The sequence below is a fragment of the Rhagoletis pomonella genome, unplaced genomic scaffold, assembly GCF_013731165.1.
Source record: "Rhagoletis pomonella isolate Grant_MI unplaced genomic scaffold, Rhpom_1.0 Rhpom_scaffold_00001, whole genome shotgun sequence".
NCBI lineage: Eukaryota > Metazoa > Arthropoda > Insecta > Diptera > Tephritidae > Rhagoletis > Rhagoletis pomonella.
Genome location: NW_023458555.1, coordinates 74,221,610 through 74,233,643, shown reverse-complemented (window position 1 = coordinate 74,233,643; position 12,034 = coordinate 74,221,610).

The following is a 12,034-nucleotide window of genomic DNA, read 5'->3' as shown; positions in this document are numbered from 1 at the left end:
CTTCTTTCATACCAGTAGCGCACGCTAATGGGACCGAAGGCATCTCATTCTGGTTATGCAGTAATACAGCTTTTAAGCCTAAAGAGCATTCAAATATTAAACAAATTTTAACTGTTAGTTACTTTTCATACTTTTACACGATCCATCGATGAAAAGACGCCAATCTTTTGGTTCGTAGTTGCAATCAAAGAGGACAAATCGTTCAGCCACATCAGCCAAGTTGTTTGTTTTTTTGTCAATTTTGAAAACTTGCCGAAACTTCAAGCGATGATTACTTCGACACCGTGTAATTTTTAAATCCTATTCCACTACATTCCACTTTTTTAATCTAGAAGCGAGCACTTCCCTTTGCCGAAGTGTTATCCCTAGATCTCGGATGAACGCGACCCTGATGGTAGAAACTCTTCACCGCCATCCTCTGTCGAAAAGTCTTCAGCTTCGTTCCACTTTTGCTCGACGGTACTTGTGCACTTTATTTGATCTTGATGAAAGCTCGAAACACTGGATACATTGACATATGTGATATTTTTACGGGTTTTACAACTATGTCCCAAAACATCTGTTTTACAGAAGTAGCAATCATTTATGTTGTGGTACAACTGAAGATGCCATATCATTAGGGCTGCCATACGTCCCGGTTTTCCCGGACATATCCCGGTTTTAGACTATTTGCCCCGGTGTCCCGGTCCAACCTTAAAATGTCCCGGGTTTCGTTTAACAGGCCTATTCTGTGTTGGTAACAAAAATTTTGTTACCGGTTAGTAAAGTTACTGCCAATTTTTAAACCCTTTCCGTATTCTCCACACCCTTGTATCCAGTAAATTTTATACCATCTCATGAGCAGGTAACAAAATATTGCCCCGTGAAATATGCAACACCAGAATTTACACAGAACTTCATAGCTGAATTGCTGAATAAATTAAAACGTTACCAAGGTAAATAGAATTGCGGTTACAAGAAGTGGTGACATATGTTGGTAAAAAAATTAGCTTGTTACAAAATGTTCGGTTACAAGCAGAATAGGCCTGTAAGTGTCCCGATTTTCGATTTGATTGCACAAATTTTGCATAAAAATGACTACACTGAGATAAAACGCGTTGTAATAACGCATTGGGGGAAATAACGCATAGTAAACACGAATATTTTTTATTTGATTATCGTTTTAAAATGTTCGTATTTAAAAACAATACTCTCATACCACGCACACGTGGTGTTGGATCAAACTGAACATTTGAATGCACATTTACATGTCTGGCTGTAGCTGAGTGCACGACGATGCTTGTCACAATTTGCTAATTTCCAGAGCGTCAGGGTTCAAATCCCAATACAGGCAGGGTGACAGGTAACAAGATCAACGGCAATAAGGTCAATTGACTTTATTTCCCACCCCGGTGCGAAATAAAGTCAACAAAGTCAATTCATAGAAAAAAATGTTGTTCTTACAATAAACATTGCCCCGTAAGTGTTGTTTTTTAATAGATGAAAAAGGTTATTGCCAAATCCTCAGTGTTGTGATATTAATCCACACACAATCATGAAGTACCACCAATTGATTTTATTAAAAAATTTTAAATTACGAATATGTAAAAACACGATGCGAAAAACTAAACGCCTACGCACAGCTGGAATACGAGAAATATTTGAAGAAAGAGTGTAGTAATAATCCATAACTTGCAAAACATGTTTCGTTTCCACAAAAATAAAGCGAACACTATTAAATTGAAGAAACAGTCCATGTCCAAAAACCCCGGAGAAACACTGAAAGAATTCTGTGTTTTAAATTAGCATATTTTGAACGAATTCGGAACGTCTAAGGTGGAAAAGAAGCCAACCTGTCTATAAGGAAACAATTATAGAAAAAGAATTTTCTTACACTGTATTCATGTCTCCGGCAGCAATTTGTGACGACATCATTAGTAGAACGACGACACTATTTATTAGATGGCACATTCAACGAGCCAATGTGCTAAAATGCGGGTATAAACAATTATTTATTATTTAATATCGGAACTAAATTCTGCCACTAATGCCACTAAATTTTTATGGGCTGCAAAACTTCATTTTCAAAATTTTTATAAAAAAGTCTGAATAGAAAGTTACAAATTTGTATGCAAATTTACTGCATTTTCCCGAGTTTTGCACAAAGATTAGAATTTAGTTTTTATGTTTTCTGATGTATTTTTATAAGGAACAAAAAGGTACATGCATTCTGAAAAATTCTCTGTGCTTTAGTTGTGATAAATTGTTTTATTTGGCTGGTGTACGTTGTAATGATCTCTTGATCTCATGTTTTTATGTTTTTGTTTTTGTTTGTCAAAATAAAATTTTACTACATCCTTTCGTACGTAATTTTTGTCGAAACGAAAGGGAAGGGAGCGAGAGGCCTCTCCCTCCCTTAAGTGTCCCGGTTTTGCAGTAGAGATATCTGGCAGCCCTACATATCATGGGAACTGAACATGGCAAACTCAAAGTTTTATCGGCTTTGGTTTTAGCTAACTTTAGATTTATTGAACAATACAAACAAGCATACTCTGGCTCAGACCACTGGCTCTTTACATATGATTCATTGAAAAAAATGTTGTAATTTTTCTAATTATTCGCGATTTATTTTTGTCTACGAACAAGCCGCAGATATAGCAAAATTTATCGCGATTTTCACACATTTTTTATCATTGAGTTACACAGCTTTTAACACGAGTAGCACTTTAATATACTCGAATTTTCGCAATTTTTGCAAAAAGTAATATATACTTTGAACGAATTTTGGGTCGTCGCATACATAACTAAGCAATTGTAGTACGCATATTTCACAGTAGAAAGGAAAAAGATATATGTCGTGGAAGACAGAATTAATAGGGGATTGTTTCGAAATAATTTTACATACACACTGGTTAACCAATTATTTGAGAAAAAAGAAATTTCGATATTATTTTTACAGTTTCTGTGGCATTTATCAAGATACATTAAGAATTCGTATAATGTAAAAAGCGGTAAAACGTTGTCTTTTCAACGATCGTGTTGATAGGATAAACAGAGAAAAAGTATATATGCCTTAATTTATGAAAAATAGGTTGTGGCCCCTAACTCCATATTTTGAGGGTGTATTGGAAATTTTGAGTATGCAGTCCATTATTGCCACTACCTTAGCCTTTAAAGTATCCATACAAAATTTAAAACTGTATCCAAATGTATCCACCGAAAAGAGCGAGCATTTTTACACAGTACATCTATAGAAGAGAAACTGGGCTCCTTAACAAACTTATTAACATGTAGTCAGTATTTTCCCATTCTTAGACACAAATTTGGGAAACAAAGGCCCGTAGTTGTAGTCAAAGTTAAGTCGACTCTAAAGTTAATTGCAGCTTTTTGACATACTTTTCAATGGGATACCTGCCAAAAAAGCTGCAACTGACTTTACTGTCGACTTCATTTTGACTATAACTACGGGCCTTTGTTTCTCAAATCCGTGTCTAAGGATGGGAAATACTGACTTCAACTACGGGCCAAAGTTTCCGCATGTTCGATGTTTATTACTAGGATTAGATTCCCACAAATAATACATGCAAAAAATGTTTCCTAGCCTATCAAAATAATAATAATTTTGACCTGTTACATTTAGTTGAGTAAATTGTTATTTCCCGCTATTATGGTTACAATGTTTTTCAATCAAACTGGTGGATTGGGAGCTATCTATGAAATTAAAAGCTTTCTCAAAAACTTGTATTTGTCTGTAAATTCCGCCTTCAAGAAAAGTGTCTTATTTCCAGCTTGTTTGAATTCTCGCTTAACGACATATGTATAACTGAAAATTTAGAATTTATAAGTTATTTTTGGTTCAGTCAAGTTGTTGTTGAAAATTAGTTATCGGCATGGTTGTAAATTTCCTTTGAATGCTAAGAGAAGGGTTGCTCGTGATGTAGAAGTTGATTTTTTCGCATTACAGTTAACTACTACAGGTCGGCAAACTTTTTAAAATTTGCAAACTACTTGGTGTAATTAAATGTACGTTTATGTAGCTAAAAAACTAATTTTTCAAAGTGACAAGAATAAAGGAAAATTTCTTGCTTGGAGGATAAGCAGCCAACTTTTAAAAATGTTATAATAGCTCGTACATAAATAAAAATAATTTCCTTCAACTTACGAATACTTATGGGAAAAGGTATCCGAATTTACACTGAGGAAGAAAACGAAGTATCCCTCAAAATTTAAGGTGAAAATGTATTCAATTTGATATATATGTATCAAAACGGCAGCACTGATGCAGTCCATGGTAAGGCTTACAACATATATGAACCTCAAAAAAGTGTTTTAATTTTTTTTTTGTCACATAGTGGAATCTTCAGATTTTGGAAAATTATATGATCTGCATCAGAACGTATGATTAAGGACAATTAAACATTTAAAATCATAATCGGCCTTAGAATCAGTGGTAGTATTTGTGGTTTTTGATTTGGGGTGGTTTTTAAGGGGATAAAAACGCATAGACATCATCTTAAAAAATGTGCATGAGTTCGTAATGTTCTTATAAAAGCAATAACTGAATAAATATGTTACATATGTACATGCATACATATTAAATACATACATATACTGTAAATAAATGGACATTGGCAGAGTCGTTACCAATGTTATTGTCACGCTCCCTCTCATTCTCTGCATGTAAAAAAAAGAGTGATGGACAAAATAGAAAAATCAGTAACGAAAACATCTGCCTCTCATGGCATTTTAGCAACCCAATAATGCGCCGCCAACAACTGTGAGTTTCTTTCTATAAAAACCCAAAAAAAGGAAATAAAATAGCAAAACGAGTGCACAATTCTACAAAACAATTCTGAACTCATAGCCGGTTTTTTATAGCGTTGGCTATGTCCAGCCGTTTGGTGGCGGTTAGAACGCATCTGTTGAGGGTCGCATTGGTAGTGCTTTAAAACTAAGTAGCAGGGGTGTTCAATACATTGCTTAATATATAGCAATGTCCATCGATGACAAATAAATACGTACACATTACTAACTATGGATATAAGTATTTACTTAGTTATGTAGGCATGTTCATTCGTATGAAATATTTTCTTGCCTATAAGTGTGCATGTGCGCGTGTATAGGTATGTACGTATGTATGTATGTTTATATGTGCATATGCATTTAAATAACGGAAGTGAACTGTCTGATGGAGATGAGTGTGCACAGCTGATTGCATTGGAATACTATAGAGATGAAATGTCAAAAATAATTCTCATACCTTAAGTTCACACATATCAGCCGTTTATTTTGAATGTGACATTAGTCCTTTCGAGCTCTTGTGCTTAAATGGTTGGTTACATCTAACTGAATGCACCTGTAAATCGTTCTACCGTCATAATAATGGCAAAACTTGCTACCTTTGGCTGATGAAGTTGAACGAATAACAACCGCGTTCAGATATACATTGGTAAACGATCAATGAAGTCAATGGCGATGTGAACAGTATCGAGCGTCGAATAGTATGTATTTGATACTGTTGAGCAATTTGAGTATTCGATGAGTATTGAAAAAATTATGTCGATACTTCGATACTCAAACATCATCGTTAAAATATATTTTCATAACAAGCGTCGCCAAAGCAAAGTAACGGGTTGCAAAATTTACAATGGTTGAATGGAGCAGTGTATAATCAGGTTTCAAAATGCTAATTTACCGGAACACAACGTGGATCAAACAAACGTCAATTCTATTTGGAGTGATTTTAATCAAAAATCTAAGTAAGCTCACAAAAGTTTTTTAGCGTCTGCCATAGTCGAGGGTAATCAATATATTCAAGAAGATTTATTGGAGAGCAATAGAGATCCGCTCGCGTGGTGGAAAGAATGGGAAAAATATATCCCCAAATAGCTGAAATAGTTAAAAATTATTTATGGTAAGTATAAGTGTAACAATATGCTTCAACAGCAGTTCAGTAGTTTTGATGCAATGTTTTCGATTGAAAACATTTTTAGTATCGTTTCCAAAGTATCGAGTATTGATCGATACTGGAAAGTATCGAAAATTTACATCACTAGAAGTCAAACGGCATTAAATGACTTTCCACTTTCAAAATGAACGGCTTATATATACTTACTATGTATGTATGTACATACTTACATATGCAAGTATCAGTCTAATACGGCAGAAATAGGCCGAAAGCTTTCGGCTAAAAATCGTCAAATTTTTATTTTTGTACTTTTTTTAACAATAAAAAATACAAGCAAAATTACAATAAATATAACCACGCGTTATAAAACCAAAGGAAACTCACATTGCGTATGGGTTAATACAAGTAATTTTTAAGCAAAAACAAAACCGACTTTAATTCTCATAAAAAAATTTAAAATAGCCGTCAATTTCTTTATGATCCAACGATCTCATTTAAACCGAATTAGTATGGGACACCTTTCCTTTAAAAAATTATAGAAATCGCTTAACGTGGTCCAAAGGTATGCGATAACATAAAAAACAACAATTATATCCCGACGAATTGCTAACCTGCTCCTCCTGTTTTTGAAGTCGGTTATATCGTTAATTTGTAGATGTTAACAACAATTTAAAATTACAATTTAAAACACAACTGCTTTTAAATTGTTTAATTCCACTTGCTTAAAAATTTTGATCCAGTTTCAAAGTGTAACGGGAGCATTTGTTAACTGATAGATTATCTTGATTGAAAAAATTGTCCCTCCTATTTTTCTTTCTCTTTCAAAATGAGTGTCAGCAGTGAAATTTTATGATTTGGTTGTAGAGCAAAACTAGATAAATGCATGGTTTTATTCTGAATTACGTTTTCCTTTAACAAATTTTGTTCGTACATACATTTTTTGCTGCACAGAGGCGGGTGCGTATCTTGGCTGCAACAAGATAGTGGTCCGAGTCGATGTTTGGCCCTCGGAGTGTACGTACGTCTAAAACACTGGAAGCGTGCCTTCCGTCTATCACCACATGATCGATTTGGTTTCTCGTTTTTCGATCCGGAGACAGCCACGTAGCTTGATGGATCTTTTTATGCTTGAACCTAGTACTGCATACTACCATGTTTCGGGCCCCGGCGAAGTCGATCAGCCTCAATCCGTTGTCAGACGTTTCGTCGTGGAGGCTGAATTTTCCGACGGTGGTTCCAAAGATCCCTTCCTTGCCCACCCTGGCATTGAAGTCGCCAAGCACGATTTTGATATCATGACGGGGGCAGCGCTCGTGCGTGCGCTCCAAGCGCTCATAAAAGAGATCCTTGGATGCCTCATCCTTGCCGTCTCTGCCGTCGGGGCATGGGCGCAGATGAGCGAGATGTTGAAGAATCTCGCTTTGATGCGGATTGTGGCTAGACGCTCGTCCAGCGGGGTTAACGACAGTACTCGGCGACGGAGTCTCTCTCCCACCACAAATCCAACACCGAATTTGCGCTCCTTTACATGGCAGCTGTAGTAGACGTCGCAAGGCCCCAAACATTGTTTGCCTTGCCCCGCCCAACGCATTTCTTGGATGGCGGTGATGTCAGCTTTTGTCCTTACGAGGACATCAACCAGCCGGGAAGAGGCACCTTCCCCATTAAGGGTCCGGACATTCCAGGTGCATGCCCTCAAATCGTAGTCCTTTAAACGTTTGCCGTGGTCGTCATCATAAGGGGGGTCTCATCCGAGGCTTTGCCTTGCTTCTTCACTGGAAGTGGTTTTTACGTGGCGGGTCCCAAGCCCAGCGCACAACCCATTGCTGGGACGGGGGTGGTTTCGCAACCAAATACACGTTTATATAGCGAGCCGCTTGCTCCAAGCAGACACCCGCTTGCAGCCGCACCTACTGGTGAACAAACGCTGCAGACTTCAGTGAGCCCTTAAACCGAATAAGTCAGAGTGGCCCCACCGAAGCTCCCTCTCTTTCTGCCGTGACCCAAGGCTCCACTCGGATTGGTTACCGCATCTCGCACATGGGTTGCTCACGTTGCCCAGAGTGCGCGAACGAGGACGCAAGAGTCGGGATTGAGTATAGCCATGCAACTGTAACTGCATACCCAGCGCAACGACTATACCCCATTGCACTCCTATATTTATATTTACCTCTATATTATTTAATTTTTAAATATATGCATTCACGTATTTAAGAAATCAATTAGACGTTATTATACACTTAAGTTCTTTGTTTGTAATAATTATTGTTTGTTCTATTGAGTCAAGTTTTCTCAAGTGGGCCAACCAAAGTTGACTTTTAGTTTTTATACCCGAGCGCACTTGTGCACAAGGGTATTATAACTTTGTTCACATAACGGTTGTTTATAAAAGGCCAAACGAATCGAGATAGATATAGACCAATGTATACATAAATGATCAGAATGAAAAGAGAAATCGATTAAGCGGTGACTTTCTGTCCGTCCGTCCGTCTGTCCGTCCATCTGTGCACACGATAACTCGAGTAAAAATTAAGATATCTTAACAAAACTTGGTACGTGTACTTCTTTCGGGCGTAGGACGGATGGTATTGAAAATGGGCAAAATCGGACAATAACCACGCCTACCTTCCATATAACGGTAATTTTCAGAATTACGAAAACTGCGATATTTTGGTAACTACTGAAGATTATTCACTCAAAATTGATATTTATAATAATTTTGAGACGAAAAATAAGAAAATTATAAATTTTGGAAAAATGGGCGTAGCCACGCCCACTTATGGTTACATGTGTATATCTTGGCAACCGCTGCACCGATTTCTTCCAAACTTGGCACAATTGTTGACTTTGGTACAGCATACCAAATGGCCGAAAATTTTAAAAATCGGACAATAACCACGCCCACATTCCATATAAGGGTAATTTAGAGAAATACGAAATCTTCGATAAATCAGTAAATATTAAAGCTAATTTATTCAAAATTGACGCTTGCAACCATCATTTACCAAGAAATACGTTTATGATAAAATTTTGGAAAATGGGCGTGATCACATATATGTATCTCGGTAACCGTTCTACCAATTTGTACCAAACTCGCTGTGGTTATTGTGCTTGCCACATAAAAGCAAAGCGTTGAAATTGTTGAAATCGGCCTAAAATTACGGCCGCTTTTCATATAACAATACATTTCAGAAATGCTTGAAATTTCAATAGTTCGAAATTTAAGGACGCTAACTTACTCAAAATTGATACACCCCGGCTTACCATGTAGCGGTAGTTTGCGCAAAGGTGAAAAACATATATTTAATACTTGCGCCGGGTAGTTAATGTTCGTCTCCGCCCGAACTTAGACTTTCTTACTTGTTATATATTTAATTGACCGATTTTGAAAGGTAACATGGTGTGCAATATTAACACCAAAGAGTTTGCGCCGATTTTATTTTTTTGACGCAATGCTAATTGTAAAAAGATAAACAGTTTTAGCCATATTTGTTAGAGCAGGGGTTCCCAAACTTTTTTCACGCACCCTTGTTGTGCTATAAAAATTTCGCGGCACCCCTACTCTTCAAATATCTACGAAAACAAGAAAACACAATGCAATCTTAATGCTCCTTTAGCTTTAATGTGAGGACTGAAATTGTTTTGATGATTTCATTATTCCCTTTAAGTTTATTGGGAGCTTTGACAATTTTACCCAGAAATCATTTGACGCTGAAAGCTTGCTGGTATATTTGTTATTAGCCGACTTCACAAAAAGGAGAAGGTTATCAATTCGTCACAATATCTTTTTATTTTTTTTTATGTATGTTACCGCATAATTTTTTACCACGTTAACCGATTATTATAATGCTTTTTTTTAAAGGAAAGGTGGAGAGATTAACGACAATCTTACATTTCTTTATGGGAATTGAAGTCGGATTTGTTTTTTGCTTAAAAATTACTTGTTTATGTAAGCATTTGTTGAAAATGCAGTCTCACATAGAAATGTAAAAGTAAAAGTCACTAGTATTTTTAATGCAATCTTGCTAACAGCAGTGTTTTCTGAATACACTTGCATCCAGAACTCTCTTGGCTCCCTTCGTAACTTTTAATATTCAAAGTGCTGCTTTCACTGATGTCCAGAAGAGTATCAAGACCTTAATTTGTCATCTCAGTAGTGTCCAGGTGTATATATACTCAGAGTCAATGTTGGGAAAATATTCGACAATGGTTTTTTCTAAACCTTCCAAGTTAACGCTGGTAACAATGTCACCAACCTCTCAGAAAGGTTCCCTCCAATTTTTTTTAAACCCCTAAAATTAGCCTAAAATCAAGAAAAATCCCCTAAAAAACACATTTGATTACCGCATAGAAAAAATCCATTTATTAAACAATATAGTATAATTTTATATACATAAGTACATATACGCATATTCTGCAATTGAACGACTTCGGTTATCTTACTAATAATATTATAAATGTGAAAGTTTGTATGTTTGGATGTTTGAGAAACCATCACGCGGAAACGACTGAACGGATTTGCGTGAAATTTAGTACGCAGATAGCTTATGGCCCAGATTGGTTAATAGGCTATTTTTTAAGAATTGCCACCCGTTAAAAAAGTTTAATTATATTAATACGCGGAAACGACTAAATGGATTTGCATGAAATTTCGCAAGCAGATAGCTTATGACCTACAGTGAGAAACAGGCTAATTTTTTGGAAGAGTTGCCACCTGTTGAAAAGTTTAATTAAATTAATACGCGGAAACGACTAAACGGATTTGCATGAAACTTTGCACACAGATAGCTTATGACCTATGTTGGAAAATTGGCTACTATTTTAAGAGTTATCACGTATTAGGAAAGTTTAATTAAACTAATACGCGTAAATGACTGAACTGATTTGCATGAAAGTTTGCACACAGATAGGTTATGACCTAGACTGGAAAATAGGCTACTTTTTTAAGAATTTCCACCTGTTTGAAAATGAAAATTTGCTCAAAGATGGTGTATGACCTGGATTGAAAAAATAGGCTACTTCCTTAACCGATGTTCCGATCAGATCGAAATTTAGTACACTTACTACGGATTTCGGAAGGATGGTCTTAGACTGAAAGTAAGTCCGGTAACTCAAGGCCCCTCCCATACAAATTTCAATTTTCATATTACATATATATCTCTGGAAGTATTTGTGGGGGAGAACGGAAACTTGGTATAATGATATGTATGTGAAATCAATGTTGGCATTAATCGATTGATGTTTTAATCAGTAAGTTAATTCGATTAAGTTCAATCTGATTACAGTTAATCATGATTAATTTTAATCTGACTAAACAGTTAATCGTAACCGCGATTAAAAAATTAATTTTTAATCATTAACTCTTAATTTGATGATTAACATTTTAATCGTTAATCAGATTAACAGTTTGCCAACACTGTGTGAAATCATGCTCATATTCACGGAGATAAATGGACGTTTTTGGAAAAGAGGCGTAATTCGAAAAGGGGACATGGTTCCTCCCGTACAAATTTACTGTTTTATACTGCTTATCTCTAGAGGTGTTCATGGTAGAGTACTGGGACTTGGTACTGGGGTATGTAAAATCAATTCTAAATTCATGGAAGAAGATTAGGGTTATAAGAAAGAGGGGCGTGGCACTTCCAGTACAAATTTACTTTTTCTTGCCACATATCCCTGGAAGTGTTTGTGGGAGAATACTGGAACTTGGTATGGAGTTGTATATACAAAATGTATCAATTTCTCATGGAAAAAATGTGAGTTATTAAAAAAGAAGGCATGTCGCCTCCCATACATACTAAAAACTTCTTAATACAAACCTCTGGAAGGATGGAAAATCTCTCGAAGTATTTTAAATTTTTTATGGAGATTTATTTTATAAGTGCCGTACTGACAGAATAAATTTCATTAAATCGAAAAGGGAGAGCCGGGTTCAGCATTATAATCTAAAGCTCTCTTGAAGCATTTGCTACAGTAATGAGAAGTGGTATTTTATCAAGGCCAGGTTACTAAATTTAAGTTGGAAATATTAGAACCCGCCGTGGCACCTCCAAGAAGGTTACACGTTCACGCGTCGTATACCTGGAACCATTTTAAGGTAAACTTAGAGAGATTGATATCTTTCGTATGCCTAGCGCGCAGACGAGA